We start from the raw sequence: 19,640 nt of genomic DNA on the forward strand, positions 1-19,640 counted from the left end.
TCTTCCCAACGAAAAGCAGCCACAGCTTGATTTGCCGATTACATCGCTTTTAGTCTGGATGAACCTGCTTCAGAGGTGAGATTTAATGTTGCTAATGCAACTGTTTATAAGTGTGTTCATTGTCTTCGCGGACAAGCAGTTGAAAATTCCGTCTGTTCTCATTCTGTGGTGCTTTCTTTAAAAGTGTTTATTAATTGTGCAGTTTAATATCAAACAATGCATTCGTTTTGTTCTTTCTGTGGTGCGCACGTTCGCATATTTTTGTTTTTCATTTCTTTGTTCGTTTGCTTGTAAATGATTCTCACTCCACACAAAAAAAAAAAAAAAAAAAAAAGAAGAACAAAAGGGAATGAAGCTACTGATAGTGCACGAAGCACTAATTGTGAATGTCAAAAGCTTGCGATTTTTATGAGAGCGACTGAACTCACTCACTGATCATTTGTCAATCTTTTTCAGACATCTGAAACTCAAACAAGTACTAAAATGTTGCCACCGCTCAAACACCTTCTGCTGATGTTGCTGCCAGTGACTATAATTATTGGCAGCTCCCTCCGAAGACGAAATACGGATGCTGCCAGGTCTGGCAGAGGAACCGTCGTTTAAACAGTATTCTGGCTACCTGGCTGCAACTGGAAGCAGACGACTTCACTACTGGTGAGCGAAACTTCCGAGTTTTGTGTGTGTGTATGTGTGTGTGTGTGTGTGTGTGTGTGTGTGTGTTTGTGTGTGTGTGTGTTTAAACTCTTATGGTCACCTTATGTTGAGAGTTTCTTGTGCCACTCCATTGCCAAGGTGCGCAGAATGACGTCGTCTTCGAGTATGTGCTAGGAATATGTGTGTTTCCAATTCCCTAGACCTTCGCTGGGAGCTCGGGTTATCTAACGCGTGTAACAGTCTATATGTAAGCACTCAGGGTGGCCCATTCAGGGTCTGCACTGGACTTTCAATCTGGGAAATACAGAAATATCCTCGACGTACCTGGGTTCGAACCCATACCGATAGTGACGAACTGGTTACAACGCCAGCACACTATCGGCTGAGCAACGGGCTCGCCACATTCTAAAATACAGGAGTAAAATATGACTGCCGCATACCACCACACTCTTCTTCTTCTTCTTCTTCTTCTTCTTCTTCTTCTTCTTCTTCTTCTTCTTCTTCTTCTTCTTCTTCTTCTTCTTCTTCTTCTTCTTCTTCTTCTTCTTCGTTCATGGGCTTAGACTCCCACGTTCATTCATGTTTTTAGCACGAGTGGATTTTTACGTGTATGACCGTTTTTACCCCGCCATTCAGGCAGCATACGCCGATTTCGGGGAGGCATGCTGGGTATTTTCGTGTTTCTATAACCCACCGAACTCTGACATGGATTACAGGATCTTTTCCGTGCGCACTTGGTCTTGTGCTTGCGTTTTCACACGAAGGGGGTTAAGTCACTAGCAGGTCTGCACATAAGTTGACCTTGGAGATCGGAAACATCTCCACTCTTAACCCACCAGGCGGCAGCGACCGGGCTTGGAACTCACGACCTCCCGATTAGGAGGCCGATGTCTTACCACCACGCCACTGCGCCCGTCACACTCTATTAGCCACTCAACGCCTGGGAAGACTTTGAGAGTACTGTCGAGGATCGAACATAATTGGTCGCTGTCTTCATTGGCCAATACCCCAGAATGCACCAATTACGACATGATTAAATACTTGTGACCATGGAATATTTAAATGATGAATGATTCAGGTTTGTGGAGTCGGTCAACAACCCCAAGAAGGACCCAGTGGCAGTATGGCTGAACGGGGGTCCCGGATGTTCCTCTCTCTTCGGTCTTCTTGGCGAAAATGGACCTTTCAAGGTGCATGTTAGATAGAAAGAAGAGCTAGGCCATCAACAAAAAGCAAACAAACAAACAAACAAACAAACAAACAAACAAACAAACAAACAAACAAACACAAACATGCAAACAAACAAACAAACACACACACAAACAAACAAACAGACAAACAAACAAACAAACAAACAAACAAATAAATAAACAATCCAACCAACCAACCAACCAACAAACAAACAACTGAAGTAATGAATTAATTCAATAACTCACCGATCCTAACACAAAAACACATGAACAGACACACAGACGGGCAGACACACGTACACACACGTTTACACATGCATACACATTTCTAATGTTTCTATTTTGTGGATTGCTTGCTAGCGTACTTGCTTGCTTGCATTCTTTATTGATTGAGTTATTGCTTGAAGATCAGCATTAGAGGGTGGGTGGGTGGTGCCATGCCATTCTGTTAAGCACCCACAGACAAAACCGGCTTTTCGGTATTTTATTTTTAGTTACAAAGTGTATTATCTGACAACATTTGAAGTGTCATACTTTTGTTAGAATAAGTCACGCTGATATTGTTAATTCAAATGTGTACTTTGTCCTGTTTATGTTTAGTGTGCATGTGATAAACAAAAAGAGTGATCACATTTAGCGGGTCTCCTAGAATCAGACCTGATTGGTCAAAATAGCCATAATTATTATGGTACACTGAAATAATGATAACTCATACTATCTGTACTTCTTATTGCATAATTTAGGTGATGGACGATGGTGCTACGCTGGAACCCAACCCTTTCTCCTGGAACAATGTAAGATCTCAGACGTTGCAGGTACCTTTAGTGTACCCTGAGAGCACCCGTTAGACACCTGGGGGCGGAGCTCATTTAAATACCCAAGGTGTAGATAAGGTGCACCTTTGAGGTACTTTCTTTAGCCCTGGATTTTGTTTGTTTGTTTGCTTAACGCCCAGCCGACCACGAAGGGCCATATATAAGGGTGTTGCTTTGACATATAACGTGCGCCACACACAAGACAGAAGTCGCAGCACAGGCTTCATGTCTCACCCAGTCACATTATTCTGACACCGGACCAACCAGTCCTAGCACTAACCCCATAATGCCAGACGCCAGGCGGATCAGCCACTAGATTGCCAATTTTAAAGTCTTAGGTATGACCCGGCCGGGGTTCTAACCCACGACCTCCCGATCACGGGGCGGACGCCTTACCACTAGGCCAACCGTGCCGGTTTAGCCCTGGATAGACATGCTGTTGCTGTGAAAGGATACATGTCCACAGCAAGCGTTATTTGAGTGTGGGGTGTGGGGGTGATGGTGGTGGTGGTGGTGGGAGGAGGGGGGGGGGGGGGGGGGTAGGGGTGTGTGTGGGGAGGAATACAGCGTGTTCTTCTACCAGCTGAGAGCGTCAAATCAAGATTTTGAGATGTTGTCAGTGACCCCACTCTCGCGTTACATTCTTCCAACACAAGCTCTGCGTCTTTGACATCTATGTGGAAGCTGCAAGTACAGGGGTCCCTAACACCCAACTGTATCACAACCCCACCTTGACTATTCTGAGGGTTTTATATAAGTAAGCCACAATTTCCTTCTTTCTTTTTTTCTTCTTTTTTTTTACTCATTGGTTTGATGTGAATTTTGTTTTTATCCTGATTCTAGTGCAGATGTTGACCTTTGAATGAAATGCAGTCTGCTTGCGTGTCTGTGTGTGAATTTAAAAACTATGTTTTTTTTTTTTTAAATTGTTTGATTGTTTGTTTGATTTTTTTAATGGACGAGAAACCGAACATGATTTAACGTGTGTGTGTGTGTGTGTGTGTGTGTGTGTGTGTGTGTGTGTGTGTGTGTGTGTGTGTGTGTGTGTGTGTGAGTGTCACGTGTGTGTGTGTTTGTTTGTGTGTGTGTGTGTGTGTGTGTTTGTTTGTGTGTTTGTTTGTGTGTGTGTGTGTATGTGTTTGTGTGTGTGTGTGTGTGTGTGTGTGTGTGTGTGTGTGTGTCTGCGTGCGTCTGTCCGTGTGGGTGGGTGTGTGTGTGTGTGTGTGCGTGAGCGTGCATGGGTGTATCTTCTTGTCATCCAGGTGGCCAACGTGCTGTACATTGAATCTCCAGCCGGCGTGGGCTTCTCCTATGCCACTGACAGCAACTACGTCACCAACGATGACCGGGTAAAATGTCAACACAGCAGACATTGTCACATGCATACGAACCAACCTCGTACGAGCAAGAACATTTAACTGGACGATGTCGACTACGCGAAGTATACTTCCCGAAGCTGCCCACACGAAGCTTTAGCACTGAGTTTTTGGTAAAAGAACTTCGCGAAGCTGCCCACACGAAGCTTTAGCACTGAGTTTTTGGTAAAAGAACTTCGCGAAGCTGCCCACACGAAGCTTTAGCACTGAGTTTTTGGTAAAAGAACTTCGCGAAGCTGCCCACACGAAGCTTTAGCACTGAGTTGTTGGTAAAAGAACTTCCCGAAGCTGCCCACACGAAGCTTTAGCACTGAGTTGTTGGTAAAAGAACTTCCCGAAGCTGCCCACACGAAGCTTTAGCACTGAGTTTTTGGTAAAAGAACTTCGCGAAGCTGCCCACACGAAGCTTTAGCACTGAGTTTTTGGTAAAAGAACTTCGCGAAGCTGCCCACACGAAGCTTTAGCACTGAGTTTTTGGTAAAAGAACTTCCCGAAGCTGCCCACACGAAGCTTTAGCACTGAGTTTTTGGTAAAAGAACTTCGTGAAGTCTTCGTGAAGTCGACTTCGAGCTTAAGTCGCAGTCCTTCCCATGAAAACGAATCCACTCACCCTCTCTGATTTAGCCCAGCTTTTACGCGAATGGCCATTTTCTCTCTCCGCCATTTTGGTAGTCATGGTCGATTGTTTTACAGTTTGAGCACGGACCGTCATTCCTTAGTTGTCCCCTATACCATCCCGAAGGAGTCAGCGACAGTAAGCTGAATAAATATTGATGGAGAATAAACCAAAAGTAGTGTTTTTACATTTAGTCAAGTTTTGACTAAATGTTTTAACGTAGAGGGGGGAATCGAGACGAGGGTCGTGGTGTATGTGCGTGCGTGTGTGTGTGTCTGTCTGTGTGTGTGTGTGTGTAGAGCGATTCAGACTAAACTACTGGACCGATCTTTATGAAATTTGACATGAGAGTTCCTGGGTATGAAATCCCCGAAAGTTTTTTTCATTTTTTTGATAAATGTCTTTGATGACGTCATATCCGGCTTTTCGTGAAAGTTGAGGCGGCACTGTCACGCCCTCATTTTGCAACCAAATTGGTTGCAATTTTGGTCAAGTAATCTTCGACGAAGGCCGGACTTCGGTATTGCATTTCAGCTTGGTGGCTTAAAAATTAATTAATGACTTTGGTCATTAAAAATCAGAAAATTGTAAATAAAAATAAAAATTTTCAAAACGATCCAAATTTACGTTTATCTTATTCTCCATCATTTGCTGATTCCAAAAACATATAAATATGTTATATTCGGATTAAAAACAAGCTCTGAAAATTAAATAAGCTACTCACAAAAAGTTAAGGATCACTTGCACACAAAGTCATAACTTTCCAAATAAGAAAGCCAATGCGTTGGTATTTGGCAAACGTTTAATTCAATGCTTTAGTGATAACGATACGACATTTCTTTCAATTTCGAGCAATCGTTTGGTCTGTACATTTTATCAAAGTGTGTACGTATCGAAATTTAATTTCACAAAGTCGTTGAAATCACAAGACATGGCATTCAGATGCTCCCAAAAGTTCAGTAATGCGTGTAACCGCCCTGGCTGTTCTGGCACTCGACGCAGCGAGTCCTCATAGAGTTGACCAGGGTGGTGAAGATCCTCTGTGGAAGCGTCTGCCACTCAGCCTGCAGCATCTGGTAGAGGTGCTGGACATCCCTGGGAGGGGGGTGGTTGCTCCTCACTTTGCGATCCAACTCATCCCAGAGGTTCTCAATCGGGTTGAGATTGGGACTGCATGCTGGCCACTCCATTCTGTTGACTCCAGACTGCTGCAGGAAGTCGTTGACCACCCTTGCCCTGTGGGGGCGAGCGTTGTCATCCTGGTAGAGAGACTGCGGTCCCATCTGCTGCCGTGTATGCACAGCCAGCGGTCGAAGGATCTCATCCCGGTATCGGAGGCCAGTCAGAATACCCTGTACATGAAACAAGGGTGTTCTGTGCTGAAGGCTGAAGGCCCCCCAGACCATTACAGAACCTCCACCAAAGGCCACCTTTTCTTGGACAGTGGCGTCAATGTAGCGTTCCCCTTGGCGCCTCCAGACCCTCAGTCGGTCGTCGTTGTGGTTCAGGGTGAAGCGTGATTCATCACTGAACAGGACCTGGGACCATTGCTGACGTGTCCACCTCACGTCACGTCTGCAGAAGGCGCGGCGTGTTGCCCTATGGGCTGGAGTTAAGCGTGGCCGTACAGCTGGGCGACGAGAACGGAGGTTAAACCCATGAAGGCGATTCCGTATGGTCTGCTGGCTGATGTTGGTGTTAGTAGCCACCCTCAGCTGCCTTCGAATAATGCTGGAAGAGGCTGTTCTTGTTTGCAAGGCTAGTCGTTCAATGAGACGATCTTCACTTGGAGTTGTCTTCTTTGGTCGCCCAGGTCTGCGTCTTTCCTGGACCCTCCCAGTGGCTGTGAAACGTTGAACCAGTTTGACAATGACCGAGATGGACACGTGAAGTCGCCTGGCCACTTCTCGCTTGGGGACACCATCTTGGAACCATGCAACAGCTCGTCCCCTCTCAAACTCGTTCAATTTTCGTCGTGGAGGCATTGTCAGATAATGCCTAATACTGGTGGTATGTCTTCTCAAAAAGCCAAGCAAGTGACAGCATCTCACACATAAACAGCAGTGCTTGCACGTGCATAATGGTTTTTCCATGTGGCGTGTGCAATGTGTTCGAGCTGAACGGTCCAAAACAAGGTCCTTTTTCGCAAGTTTCCGCTTTTTCTTTTGCTACCATGCTCAGTAGTAGAGAATCTCGTGCAATGTTCCCACTAACACAACATCGCCCACTTACAGCTGAACAGGAATTCATAACAATTTGGTTTGACTGAGAAATAAATAACAGTAGCGAACTGATTTTATTGAGCACCTGTTTTCTCATAGTGATCCTTAACTTTTTGTGAGTAGTGTATATAAAAATTATTATAAATTTTTTTTTTCGAAATCGTTTTAAAAACACTTTCATCTTATTCCTTGTCGGTTCCTGATTCCAAAAACATATAGATATGATATGTTTGGATTAAAAACACGCTCAGAAAGTTAAAACAAAGAGAGGTACAGAAAAGCGTGCTATCCTTCTTAGCGCAACTACTACCCCGCTCTTCTTGTCAATTTCACTGCCTTTGCCATGAGCGGTGGACTGACGATGCTACGAGTATACGGTCTTGCTGAAAAATGGCATTGTGTTCAGTTTCATTCTGTGAGTTCGACAGCTACTTGACTAAATGTTGTATTTTCGCCTTACGCGACTTGTTTCTTTCTTCACTTGAATACGAGTGAAGTACAAGTACAATTCCCGCCACTATGTAAGCAGTTAATATGCTTCTTATTTCGTGGTCGGGGCACGCACATATTGTACAATTTGGTACTTTTTCTGGCTTTTTTTTAAGGCCCGTGCGCAGATACAAGTTTTCAATTGAAATCATTGTAAGTTCATGATTCAAGCTATTACACAGGGATAATGACTTTTAATTTCTTGTCATAAAAAAAGGGTTTTACATTTCTAAGTAAGTTTTTTTTCCCACTGTCAGACGGCCACAGAAAACTACGCAGCAATGAAAGATTTCTTCAACAAGTTCCCCGAGTACCGAGTCAACGAGCTGTTCATCACGGGAGAGAGCTACGGGGGAATCTACGTGCCCATGTTGTCTGTTCTTCTCATGGGGGACCCCAGCTTTAAGCTCAAGGTAAACATCGTATAGCCATGGTACTACGACGAAACTCGGTTACTCTTGTTGTTGGTGGCTTGAAGTGATGATAATGATACATTCATAAGGTCAGTTTTGCTCGCATGGCAAGATGAGGCTAGAATGTCACGTTGACGTCTCAGTAACAGAACATGTTTCTAAGTTCACACTGTAGCTTAAACCGGCACGGTTGGCCTAGTGGTAAGGCGTCCGCCCCGTGATCGGGAGGTCGTAGGTTCGAACCCCGGCCGGGTCATACCTAAGACTTTACAATTGGCAATCGAGTGGCTGCTCCGCCTGGCGTCTGGCATTATGGGGTTAGTGCTAGGACTGGTTGGTCCGGTGTCAGAATAATGTGACTGGGTGAGACATGAAGCCTGTGCTGCGACTTCTGTCTTGTGTGTGGCGCACGTTATATGTCAAAGCAGCACCGCCCTGATATGGCCCTTCGTGGTCGGCTGGGCGTTAAGCAAAACAAACCGTATGATGTTGCTTAATCAATGAATCCTGTGAAGATGAAAATACTCTCCAAAATATGTTAAGTACTGGTCAAGAACATGAGTCGTATTTCGTCGTGGAGGCATGTCAGCTTGAAATGATTGTCCACCATTGGTGGTTCAGATACTTGAATAACTTAAACTTACGATGGAAAAAATAGATTAACAAAACGCTTTGTGCTTTATATTTATGTTAATAACAAAATAAACATTGAATGCAGGGCTACGCAGTGGGCAACGGTGTGTCCAGCGATGAAATGCTGGGCAGTTCCATCATGTACTTTGCCTACTACCATGGTCTCGTCGGTACCACGTGAGTCAGTGGTGATGGTGGTGGTGGTGGTGGTGGTGATGATGATGATGATGATGATGATGATGATGATGATGATGATGATGATGATGATGATGATGATGATGATGATGATGATGAAGAAGACGACGACGACGACGATGAAGACGACGATAATGACGACGACGACGACGATGATGATGATGATGATGAAGACGACGACGATGAAGACGACGACGACGATGACGACGACGACGACTAAAAATTCTATTTCTTATGAAATTATCACCAAACTCAAATCTCCTACGCTCCACAGTTCTCTGGTCTCTCAAACACTCAGCTTTCTTGCAGTTGCTTTGGTATATCTTGCAGAGAATGGACCAACTTGGTAAAGCAATGTTGCGGAGGCAGTGAAAATAGCTGCAAGTTTGTCAGCGCAGCACAACAGTCCAGCGCCTGCGAAACTGAGGTAATTTACAAGGTTTGATCACTGTCGTACGTATACTTAAAAGGTACTTGGTCTAGATACAGGGGAACACTCCTTTTAAGACACCCCCCCCCCCCCCAATCTAAGACTCCCTCCTTTTTAAGACCTTTTTTTTAGCTTTTCTGTTCATAACCTCTGTGATATTACCCCCATTTTTGAGACTCCCTCCTTTTTAAGATCTGTTTTTCTAGGATTTGTGGAGGTCTTAAAAGGGGGATTCCATTGTACCTTCTCGTGTAAACAATCATTGTAACACACCAACATTTTTTTTTTTTACAGGTGTCTGCATAGACTAAGAGCATCCTTCATTTTAAGCTCTCTCCTGACTTCTGTTGCAACATCCATGCAAACTAATCCGAAGGGAACGCTCTTTGCCTCAAAGTCATGACGTAATTAGAACTGCAAAGTCCGGAAGTTGTGGGTCGTGTATAACATGCAAAGGGTTTGCTAGTGAAGACATTGTACGGTGTTAATCATCATGTGGGAGTGGGGGGAGGATGCAATGGTCAAAGGATCCAATAAAGTTACTTTTAAGTATGGTTCGACATTGCAACATTTGCGTAAAAGTAAGCGCGCTCCACTGATCTTGGGGTATAAGAAACAGTTTATAAGTTCAAGGCCACTATATGTGACCCTCCACCACGGAATGAGTCGTATGTCACCTTTGCATGATTGTCATATTTGTTCATTTTCCTAAAGAGTTTTTTATGCTCTATGCAGTGGTGAAAACCGTTTTAGAAAAGAGCGAAAACTGTTTGAGTTATAAGCCTGTGACTAAGGTGACCCTCACACTGTTACCAGACACTCCCCGGACTTATATTAAAGCGCAGAACCGCGCGAGGTGACATGCGACTCATTCCGTGGTGGAGGGTCACATATGTAGTATCGTTCACGGGTTACGAAGCTGGTTATTTTAGGGATATATTTCTCGTTCGTTTAATGTTTCAGTGGCAGGTGCGAACGAAGCTGGTTATTGCAGGTTATATTTCTCATTAATGTTTTGTTTCATTGACAGGTGCGAAAGGTGCGTGAAATTATTGACGGCGGGTCTTTTGATGCCTACAATCTGTATGCTCCCTGTGCGTTTGGAGTAGGCAGCCATCTTGAAGCCCACAACGGGCTCGTTGACTGGGCTTTCCGCTCTCTGCCTCAACACAGCAAGGTAAAGTACAAACAAACACACAAACAAACACACAAACAATGCAACAAACAAACAAACATACACACAAACAAACAAACACAACCAAAATGGTACAATCGTATAAACCCTTAACCTTCATACCTCTCTAAATTTAACATTTCCCTATTTACCTTATACGCAGTAGAAACATTATCGTCAATCTCATCATATACAAGAACAACAAACAACAACAATCATCATCATAAATGTCAACAACGAGTTGTTGCGGCCCTATGCTCCACAGGGAGTCTACAGGAATAAGTCAAGTAAGTCAAATGTCAACAACAGCAACAACAACAACAACAACAACAACATGCGGGTTTAACAAAGTAAGTATGATAAAGAAACGAGTGTCTACTGCTTCTGCTCTTTCAACTTGCATTGTTCTGTCACACTGTTTCCGATTGGCTCTTTCAGTCACGTGGCTACGGGTCGAAGCGCATCCGTGCGGAACGAGGGTGTACCAACAACACCAGGGTCTCCGTCTATCTCAACTCTCCGGAAGTGCGTCACGCTCTGAATATCCCAGAGTCCGTCCACACGTGGCAGGAATGTTCGTAAGTGGCATTCTGTTGTATTTTTGCGCTATTTGATGTTCACATGGGTGGGGGAATAGCTCAGTCGGTAGCGGCGATGGCTTCAAAACCACTCAGTTTCTCTATCGGCGTGGGTTCGATCCCCACGTTCGGCGAGAGATTTATTTCCCAGAGTCAACTTTTTGCAGACTCTCCTCAGTGTCCGCACGATACAGAACCCAAGATCAGAGCGAAAGTCTCAGGGCTTGGAAACATGAATACACAAGTTCAAGTTCAAGTTTTATTAGTCCATAACCCATGGGGGCATTTTGAACAATAAATACAATCAATACAATCATGATATACGCATGCTAAAATAGTAAATAAAAAAATTTAAAAAATAAAAAAAGTTATGAAAAACTGTTACAAATTCTATTAATAAAGTCCAAAATATTCTTTAGCAATTTCTTTTTCTTAGTAGCAAACAACTGTTTAAATTTAAGTGCATTAGGTTTTTTTCCAATATTAAGGTTGTAACAACTCAGCTCTTTCTTCTTTGAAAAAATCACAGACAAATAAATAATGGAATTCATCACCTATGTCTTGTGATACACATTTGGTGAAAATTCTTTCTGACCTCGGGATGTTAAGATAACGTTCTCTCATGGAAAACAATTTGGGAGCACCGTACAGCTCGCTTTCCTGGGTGAGAAAGCAGCCCGAATTTCCACGAGGTTAACCCCACAGGACTATTTGAAATCGCATCCTTATCCTTATCCTTCTACAGCAGGGCGGGGATGTAGCTCAGTCGGTAGCGCGCTGGATTTGTATCCAGTTGGCCGCTGTCAGCGTGAGTTCGTCCCCACGTTCGGCGAGAGATTTATTTCTCAGAGTCAACTTTGTGTGCAGACTCTCAGTCCTCGGTGTCCGAACACCCCCGTGTGTACACGCAAGCAGAAGACCAAGCACGCGCACGAAAAAGATCCTGTAATCCATGTCAGAGTTCGGTGGGTTATAGAAACACGAAAATACCCAGCATGCTTCCTCCGAAAGCGGCGTATGGCTGCCTAAATGGCGGGATAAAAACGGTCATACACGTAAAAGCCGTGGGAGTTTCAGCCCATGAACAAAAACAAAAAACAAAATCCTTATACAGCGGTTTCCGTTCTCTTGCGCCACACAATTTTATGTCCGAGTATTTCAATTGGTAATAGTAATAGTAAGTCAATAACTCCCATGATAGGTGGGATTTTTTTGTCCTGTGAAATGATTAATTTCTCATGTTTACAGGAGTGTCAGTTTAATAAATTACTCCAACCGAAAATTCCCAATCCGCAGGTCTCATGAAATAGTCTGTTGATTGTGGTATATGTCTAAGTGAAATCAGTGGTGCTTTTGTTCCATGTAAAATCACGGATACATCTGTGGTGGTTTAAATGAGGGTTTGCTCGAGAGGGACTGTGTAGTTACAGGGGTTCCGGAACCCCCCACCCCCCCGCCCCTCCCTCCTCGGCTGTAAAAAAACAAAAACAATTAAATTCTGTCTGTGAATTTTGTTCTTGTTTCTGGCTGTAAAGCCGGGGGAATAGGTACTTGTTTAATCAGTATCCTTTTTGTACAGTTTTAACTTCCAATCCTATGCGACATGTCTTCCTTCTAACCATACTATGTGGAAGGTGTTTCTATAACCTGCCCTGTTATATAGTGCTATATGTTTTATGTAAAATCAATGTCTTGTTTGTACTATTGTTATGTACCACGCCTGAATTTCTCTATGAAATAATAAAGTATTCTTATTCTTATTCTTTCTTATACTATATGATGTCGGGAGCAGATATCAGTGAAGATAAATCGCCATTTTTAATACTAACTTTAAAAGAAATAATGAGTGGCTGCTGACACCAGTTGATCATGTTTAAAATCAAGGATAAGCCACAAATTGTTCATAAAATAGCTAAAATTCTTCAGCTCCCAACGGGGCGTTGTCCTTGGATCCCAGGTTGTAACCCCCCCCCCCCCCCCCCTTCGGGCTTAACTGCTCCGCCCCTGAATCAGTAATAGTTCGTAATATATAGAGCGTTGTTGAGATATCAAATAACCAAAGGGAAGTAAGCGCTCTTACTTATGTAATAGAAGGATTGTTAAATTACTTCCCTTTGGTTATTTGATATTTGTTCTTTGTTATTTTGCAGTGCTTTCGGAGAGGGATGGTACACAAACATATACAACAACACTACACCATTTTACCAAAAGCTCTTCAATGGAGGGGTAAGAAACTTAGGTTTCTTCTTAAAATCAAAGCACTGTTGGAAGCCATGCTTGAAAAACCTAATCTCAACAAATAAAAAACCCGTTTATGATGCATGGGATAATGTGTGTGTGTGAGTGTGTGCGCATAGCCTACGTTCGTGCACGTGTGTATGCGAATGCGCGTGGCTGAAATGTGTGTGCGTGTGTACATGCGTGCGTGAATGTGTGTGCGCAGGTGCGTGCGTGGAATGCGTGTGCGCGCGCATGTCCTCGCATGAGCGTGTGTGTGTGTGTTTGTGTGAACAGTATTGTTTTCAAATGTAAATATTTTGATAATAACCACACACCTATACTCACTGACACACTGCATATCAACAGATCCGTGGCATACTGTACAACGGAGACGTGGACATGGTCTGTAACTTCCTGGGTGACGAATGGTTCGCAGAAAGCCTCGGCAGACCAGTAAGTTTGTTTATTATATAAGACGAACACTATTTTCAGGAAATGCTGTTGCAAACTTTTAACTTTCGTTGAACACTTTCTACCCCACCTATGTTGACCAGCTGTGCTGCAGCAGGTCACTCAGAATTGTAGTAACTGTGTAGAAACTGTGTATTAACACGATGGAATGCAGGCGTTAGATCGACGTTAGGCCTAAAAAAAAAATAGGTGTGGTTACGGTAACCCGACCTACCCTATTTTTAGGGGCCGATCCTATAACTTTTTATTACATAATTTGTCAAAAAAACCAAAAAAACGAGTGCAGAAAACGCAATGAAAGCGAAATCGCCCGAGTCGCACACTTATTATCCTGTCAAGTAAGTTTAATTTGTACACATTGGACAAAAAAGTTTAAAAAAAAAAGTGATTGCCTACCTTCCTACCCTATTTTTTTTGGCTATGTTACCGTAACCACACCTATTTTTATTTTTGGCCTTACAGGAATTACGCGACTGAAGTGACTGTGTGTACGGATATATCCGTACCAGGTCAGATAGAGCCATATGAGTGGGTACGAATATATCCATACCTGGGAGACAATGAGTTAAATCTGTTATTACTCTGGCGATCTTGAAGTCGAAAAAAGGACACTTTACTTCGCTTAGTCCATTTTCTGTGCATTTCTTCTCATTATTAGCCTAGTTGTTGTTCGTCCCCTTAAAAGACTGTAAACTTTTACACGAACCCAACAAAATCAACGGCCAGGCAGAGTAGGATTTATGTTGTTAAATTAATTGGGTAACTGGTAGCAATGTAGAATATCAATCTGACCGATTAATTCATTAAACAAATCCAGTTGACAAAGATTCTAGACACGCTATTAATAAAAAAAAATTGTTCGTTTGTTTGCTTAACGCCCAGCCGACCACGAAGGGCCATATCAGGGCGGTGCTGCTTTGACATTTAACGTGCGCCACACACAAGACAGAAGTCGCAGCACAGGCTTCATGTCTCACCCAGTCACATTATTCTAACACCGGACCAACCAGTCCTAGCACTAACCCCATAATGCCAGACGCCATGCGGAGCAGCCACTAGATTGCCAATTTTAAAGTCTTAGGTATGACCCGGCCGGGGTTCGAACCCACGACCTCCCGATCACGGGGCGGACGCCTTACCACTAGGCCAACCGTGCCGGTCTATTAATAAATGAAAGGATGTTCTTATTTCATGCGAAAGCCTTTGCAGGTCTGTGGCGATAAACATACCAGAGTTCTAGAAGCACTACGTGTAGCTAAGACGTGTACTTGTACATGTAGTTATCATGTGACCCGTACACGTACTAGAAACTTGGTCCAGATTCTTTACGACACGCTGAAATCAATGCGTTGGACTTGGCAAATGTGCGACGAAAAGGTTGCATTTGATGACGTTATCCGTACAGGTTGCCGTACACGTTCTGAAAAAAAATCTCCCTCTAGAACTCTCCAATATCGTGTTCGCAGGCAGGACAGTGCCTCTAATTTATGTTTCATTCTTCCCGTAGGTGAGGGAGGAACGTAAGATGTGGTACTACAGTGACGAGAAAGGACTGAAACAGGTGGCAGGATTCGTCAAGACTTTCGACCTCCTCACCTCTCTCACAGTCAGGGTAAAACATCTGTTTTGAACTCGCTTTGCTTCTGCGCTTTTGTTCTTTGAATAACATGCATTGCAGGGCAAGATCCAAAGGGGGGCGGGGGGGGGGGGGGGGGGGGGGGGGGCTGGGTTCCGGAAGCCCCCCCCCTCCCCGCTTCTTACCCGGCTAATGTTCCTTTTTTTTTTGTTTAATGGAGAGACCCCCAAACAACCTTTCAAATTTGCTAAATTAATGTCAACAGCATCTGGGGGTACAAGACCCCTTTCTACACCCCCTGTCTGGCCACCCTCTGTACCCCTGCTAAATTATGTCATTTGTAATTTTGGACCAACATATGACATTTGACACAGATGTTCGGGTTCGGGCGGGGATGTAGCTCAGTCGGTAGCGCGCTGGATTTGTATCCAGTTGGCCGCTGTCAGCGTGAATTCGTCCCCACGTTCGGCGAGAGATTTATTTCTCAGAGTCAACTTTGTGTGCAGACTCTCCTCGGTGTCCGAACACCCCCGTGTGTACACGCAAGCACAAGACCAAGTGCGCACGAAAAAGATCCTGTAATCCATGTCAGAGTTCAGTGGGTTATAGAAACACGAAAATACCCAGCATGCTTCCTCCGAAAGCGGCGTATGGCTGCCTAAATGGCGGGGTAAAAACGGTCATACACGTAAAAGCCGTGGGAGTTTCAGCCCATGAACGAACAAACAAGACACAGATGTTCAACGTTTGATCTTTTTTTGTTGCCGTTTCTATTCAGGGATCTGGCCACATGGTTCCCATGGATCGACCACGACCTGCCCTGCTCATCATCCAGAATCTGGTGCAGAACACCCCTTTCTGACAGCCTTCTTCTTCTTCTTCGTCTTCTTCTTCTTCGGCGTTCCCACTTATTCAGTCAATTATTTATTTAATTATGTTGGTGTGACAGGGGAGGCTACCGCTCCTTTCACAGCAGACTCTGCACCCGAGTTGTTGGCCTTTAAGTCAACACCGGTGGATTGTGGAATTCTGTTTGTGATGGGGTCTGGTGGTTTCCGATTGTCTGTATGTTCATGGAAACCTTCGGGTTTGCATAACAGTTTTTAGAAATTAGCCCTAACATTTTCAATCCTCTTTGATTGCACTTCGCCTCCCGAGGTGATCGTAGTGTTACGGCACTCGGTTACATTGGCATTATACCAAAGTCTAAACATATTCTACATAAATAAAAAAAACAAAATTAATAAGCACTCAAAAACGCTCCACTCCAACCATATTCCGCGTACACTTAGGCAACAAACCCCAACTAAATCTTCCATCTTCCATCCCCATTTTGAAATACCGCAACACAAACTTCCAGAAATATAACACGATCATAATAATTATGTGTTCTCTGTTTGCATGTCTGTCCAGTCTTTTGTCCCCCCCCCCCCCCCCCCCCCCATGTAGCATATTAATCCCTACCCAAGATAGGCCAACTGGTACTAAGAGGACGTTAAACCGAATTAGTCAGTCAGTCGTTCCCAGCCATGCTAGATTTTGTAGTTACGTTTGTAATGCGAAGTCCGCCGTCCTGTGCAGTGATTTTGTCGTTTCTTGCAGGTACTGTCAGTGTGAAATACTACTGAACACAATTTAGCCTTGAGTGACTTTAATCGTTGTATCCTATCCTCGTCCTCATTTTGCTGGCTGATGAGTTTTCGAATTTTCTGTCATTTTTTTCTTCAATTAATTTGTTTTCTCCTTTTCATTTCTGTATTTGGAAACCGTCATAAGTTTTCATCTGATGGTGTGATTTAAACAGTGCTGGTTGTTCATGACATGAGTTTCAATACAGCGTTCTATATCTTGTTCTTGTCTTCACCTTTTTGAGAGCATGACATGTGAAAGTTGTATGCCATTCAGTACCAAATAAATCATGCTGCACAAAAAAATTGTATATTGCGTCTGTGTGTGTGTGTGTGTGTGTGTGTGTGTGTGTGTGTGTGTGTGTGTGTGTGTGTGTGTGTGTGTGTGTGTGCGGGTGTGTGTGTGTACGTGTGTGTGTGTGTATGTGTGTGTGAGAGTGTGTGTGCCAGTGTGCGTGGGTGCTATTAGATATCTAGGTGCATGGAACATTGTATTAATGTTCAAAATGGACCTGTGAGAGAAACTAGACACAAAGTTGGATTTTTAAAAAATGACACTATATACACAGCAGAGATACCCACAAATTAGATGTAGACAGTTGTGTTAGCGTATATTTGTGTTTTTGGTCGCTTCGTCTGACTTTTTCTCCGCCCTGGCAGCAATGGAATCTGCTCGCATTTGCTAGGAAACTGTGACAATGGCCTAGTGGATAAGACGCAAGTGCGCACAGAAAAGATCCTGTAATCCATGTCAGAGTTCGGTTGACTCGAGATTTTAGAAAAAAAGAAAAAAAGCATACGCCGGCGGCGTATAGCTGCCTAAATAACATCTTGAACACACGGTCAGTACAACTGGCCTTGACACGGAACGATTCAAGGGGGGCAATCTCAGTCATCTGAAAGAGGGAAATCCAAACGCAATCCGCCTTGTTCGATTTTATGGGCTTGGACGATAGAGAAAAATAAGAAAAGCAAAAGCTGGAGTCCAGTCTGGACGAAACTGCTATCAAGAACGCAGAATTGATTTTTTCTGAGTTTTTTTTTTTAGCCGTAAGCGCCATTTCTCATTTCGAATTTCTCAGTAACTGCTGTTCACAATGCGGCCGCAGTGAAACCAACAAAGGGGCCTCACTCTGGAAGAGTTTCCTGCTCCGATAAACATGGCGCTTACGGCTAAAAAAAAACTCAGAAAAAATCAATTCTGCGTTCTTGATAGCAAAACTCTTATTTTAATACTTAAAACACCTGATTTACAACCCTTTTTTCCCAGGCATATCTTCTTTTAAGAATTCAGATTGTCCCCTCTGTTAAGATCTCAATGTTAACACCGAAGACACCTGTTTTATGACCTTTTTTTCTCAGATATTCCTTCTTTTAAGAATTAAGATTGGAATTTTAAGATCTCCCAAATTTAAAGACCTCCACTCTTTTAAAGGCATATGTACGCGCTCCCGTGTTTACAAAGTGTAGTTTGCCCATAATCGATGTCAAACGCACCATAAGACCATATAATGACGATATGTCACCATGCGCGGACCATAATACATGCATTACAGCTTGTTCTAGCCTCTGAAAAAGTGAGGATGTCAACAAAGCCGCGGTGTTAGCTCCCTTGCATCAACGTTACATGTGTTGCCAAATCTATAAATAGGACGATCCAGATCAAAATGAAAATTAACATATCTCAACATTGAAGGGGTCCTAGATCACAATATTTTGCAGGGAACTTAATTTAGCATGTCTCCAGCTGTTGGTAAAGCAATTAGCGTGTATAGTCATCGAGTACATATGCCTTTAAAATAATGTTTTCTCGGATGTTTTTGTGTCTATTCTATCTACGAAAAATATCCTCCTCACTATATTCAAAAGTCCACTTTTTTTATTGGCCAGAAAAACAAAGATAACCTGCAATACGTTCGGCATCATTTACTGACAATTAATTGTGTCAGTGAGATAATGTAAGAGGATTTAATTAGGCCAACCTGTGTCCTGAAAGATTGCGTTGGCCTATTTCAGAAGCGCATCAATCTACTGGTATATATATTCTTAAGCACTCTTAGGTTTACCCCCCGCGGGTTAGGAGGAAGAATTTACCCGATGCTCTCAAGCATGTCGTAAGAGGCGACTAACAGATTCTGTTTCTCCTTTTACCCTTGTTAAGTGTTTCTTGTATAGAATAGAGTCCATTTTTGTAAAGATTTTAGTCAAGCAGTATGTAAGAAATGTTAAGTCCTTTGTACTGGAAACTTGCATTCTCCCAGTAAGGTAATATATTGTACTACGTTGCAAGCCCCTGGAGCAAATTTTTTATTTGTGCTTTTGTGAACAAGAAACAATTGACATGTGGCTCTATCCCATCTCCCCCCTTTCCCCGTCGCGATATAACCTTCGTGGTTGAAAACGACGTTAAACACCAAATAAAGAAAGAACTCTTAGGTTTTGTTTGTTTGTTTGTTTGCTTAACGCCCATTCCACCACGAAGGGTGATATCAGGGCGATGCTGTTTTGACACACTCTTAGGTGGTTTAGTACATAACACATTGACGTGGTTTAGTACTTAACACATTGACGTGGTTTAGCAGTATCAGGATGAAAAGGTCAAACAAAAAGTAAAGTAGTGTTAAAACCGAAACTGTTTAAAAGGTACTGTACATCTTGTTGCAGCAACCATTCATTTTACCTGAAAACAGCTCGGATCACCGTCTCAGATCTGGACAGGATTTAAATACATGTGATAAGACCACCCCCCCCCCCCCCCCCCCCCCGTCTACCCCTCCACTTGGCCTCACACCAAGAATTAACAGTCTTGTTGGTCTCTGTGCACAATGGGATGATGAAGTAATGTCATGAATATATAAGAAATAGCACTGGGCGAAAAGTGGCGTTTTGTATCTTACAAAACTACTCAAAATCCCAACAAAACTTCAAGTTTCAATGGGTTTATCACATTTTGGTGTTCA

At 43.3% G+C, this 19,640-nt stretch overlaps 1 pseudogene; it reads left to right on the forward strand.

Annotated features, from left to right (window-relative positions):
* The first annotated feature begins 461 nt into the window (after positions 1–461).
* LOC138973071 (lysosomal protective protein-like) lies at positions 462–16,988 on the forward strand (annotated as a pseudogene).
* The last annotated feature ends 2,652 nt before the right edge of the window (positions 16,989–19,640 follow it).

Source organism: Littorina saxatilis, linkage group LG8 (assembly GCF_037325665.1).
Source record: "Littorina saxatilis isolate snail1 linkage group LG8, US_GU_Lsax_2.0, whole genome shotgun sequence".
In the NCBI taxonomy this organism is placed as follows: Eukaryota; Metazoa; Mollusca; class Gastropoda; order Littorinimorpha; family Littorinidae; genus Littorina; species Littorina saxatilis.